This window comes from Oncorhynchus keta, unplaced genomic scaffold (assembly GCF_023373465.1).
Source record: "Oncorhynchus keta strain PuntledgeMale-10-30-2019 unplaced genomic scaffold, Oket_V2 Un_contig_7855_pilon_pilon, whole genome shotgun sequence".
Classification (NCBI taxonomy): Eukaryota; Metazoa; Chordata; class Actinopteri; order Salmoniformes; family Salmonidae; genus Oncorhynchus; species Oncorhynchus keta.
This window is the reverse complement of record NW_026289716.1, coordinates 7,501-10,000: the sequence shown is the minus strand read 5'-3', so window position 1 is coordinate 10,000 and position 2,500 is coordinate 7,501. Positions and strand designations below refer to the sequence as shown.

At 48.1% G+C, this 2,500-nt stretch overlaps 1 pseudogene; it reads left to right on the top strand.

The window, feature by feature from the left end:
• LOC127926586 (sister chromatid cohesion protein PDS5 homolog A-like) overlaps positions 1–2,500 on the top strand; it is a 65,862-nt pseudogene that overhangs the window by 57,197 nt on the left and 6,165 nt on the right.

The following is a 2,500-nucleotide window of genomic DNA, read 5'->3' as shown; positions in this document are numbered from 1 at the left end:
CACGGCCTCTCCTCTTCATCTCTCCTAAACCAGACAGTACATGGCCTCTCCTCTTCATCTCTCCTAAACCAGACAGTACATGGTCTCTCCTCTTCATCTCTCCTAAACCAGACAGTACATGGTCTCTCCTCTTCATCTCTCCTCTTCATCTCTCCTCAATCAGACAGTACATGATCTCTCCTCTTCATCAGACAGTACATGACCTCTCCTCTTCATCAGACAGTACATGACCTCTCCTCTTCATCTCTCCTAAACCAGACAGTACATGGTCTCTCCTCTTCATCTCTCCTAAACCAGACAGTACATGGTCTCTCCTCTTCATCTCTCCTAAACCAGACAGTACATGGTCTCTCCTCTTCATCTCTCCTCTTCATCTCTCCTCAATCAGACAGTACATGATCTCTCCTCTTCATCAGACAGTACATGACCTCTCCTCTTCATCTCTCCTAAACCAGACAGTACATGGTCTCTCCTCTTCATCAGACAGTACATGGTCTCTCCTCTTCATCAGACAGTACATGGTCTCTCCTCTTCATCTCTCCTCAACCAGACAGTACATGGTCTCTCCTCTTCATCTCTCCTCAACCAGACAGTACATGGTCTCTCCTCTTCATCTCTCCTCTTCATCTCTCCTCTTCATCAGACAGTACATGGTCTCTCCTCTTCGTCAGACAGTACACGGCCTCTCCTCTTCATCTCTCCTAAACCAGACAGTACATGGTCTCTCCTCTTCATCTCTCCTAAACCAGACAGTACACGGCCTCTCCTCTTCATCAGACAGTACATGGTCTCTCCTCTTCATCTCTCCTAAACCAGACAGTACATGGTCTCTCCTCTTCACCAGACAGTACATGGCCTCTCCTCTTCATCAGACAGTACATGGTCTCTCCTCTTCATCTCTCCTAAACCAGACAGTACATGGTCTCTCCTCTTCATCTCTCCTAAACCAGACAGTACATGGCCTCTCCTCTTCATCTCTCCTAAACCAGACAGTACATGGTCTCTCCTCTTCATCTCTCCTAAACCAGACAGTACATGGCCTCTCCTCTTCATCAGACAGTACATGGTCTCTCCTCTTCATCTCTCCTCAACCAGACAGTACACGGCCTCTCCTCTTCATCTCTCCTAAACCAGACAGTACATGGTCTCTCCTCTTCATCTCTCCTAAACCAGACAGTACATGGTCTCTCCTCTTCATCTCTCCTCAACCAGACAGTACATGGTCTCTCCTCTTCATCTCTCCTAAACCAGACAGTACATGGTCTCTCCTCTTCATCTCTCCTAAACCAGACAGTACATGGCCTCTCCTCTTCATCAGACAGTACATGGTCTCTCCTCTTCATCTCTCCTCAACCAGACAGTACATGGTCTCTCCTCTTCATCTCTCCTAAACCAGACAGTACATGGTCTCTCCTCTTCATCTCTCCTAAACCAGACAGTACATGGCCTCTCCTCTTCATCAGACAGTACATGGTCTCTCCTCTTCATCTCTCCTAAACCAGACAGTACATGGCCTCTCCTCTTCATCAGACAGTACATGGTCTCTCCTCTTCATCTCTCCTAAACCAGACAGTACACGGCCTCTCCTCTTCACCAGACAGTACATGGCCTCTCCTCTTCATCTCTCCTAAACCAGACAGTACATGGTCTCTCCTCTTCATCTCTCCTAAACCAGACAGTACATGGTCTCTCCTCTTCATCTCTCCTAAACCAGACAGTACATGGCCTCTCCTCTTCATCAGACAGTACATGGTCTCTCCTCTTCATCTCTCCTCAACCAGACAGTACACGGCCTCTCCTCTTCATCTCTCCTAAACCAGACAGTACATGGTCTCTCCTCTTCATCTCTCCTAAACCAGACAGTACATGGTCTCTCCTCTTCATCTCTCCTCTTCATCAGACAGTACACGGCCTCCCCTCTTCATCTCTCCTCAACCAGACAGTACATGGTCTCTCCTCTTCATCTCTGCTCAACCAGACAGTACATGGTCTCTCCTCTTCATCTCTCCTAAACCAGACAGTACATGGTCTCTCCTCTTCATCTCTCCTCAACCAGACAGTACATCACCTCTCCTCTTCATCTCTGCTCAACCAGACAGTACATGGCCTCTCCTCTTCATCTCTCCTCTTCATCAGACAGTACATGGTCTCTCCTCTTCATCTCTCCTCAACCAGACAGTACATGGTCTCTCCTCTTCATCTCTCCTCAACCAGACAGTACATCACCTCTCCTCTTCATCTCTCCTCAACCAGACAGTACATGGCCTCTCCTCTTCATCTCTCCTCAACCAGACAGTACATGGCCTCTCCTCTTCATCTCTCCTCAACCAGACAGTACATGGCCTCTCCTCTTCATCTCTCCTCAACCAGACAGTACATGGTCTCTCCTCTTCATCTCTCCTCAACCAGACAGTACATGGTCTCTCCTCTTCATCTCTCAACCAGACAGTACATGGTCTCTCCTCTTCATCTCTCCTCAACCAGACAGTACATGGTCTCT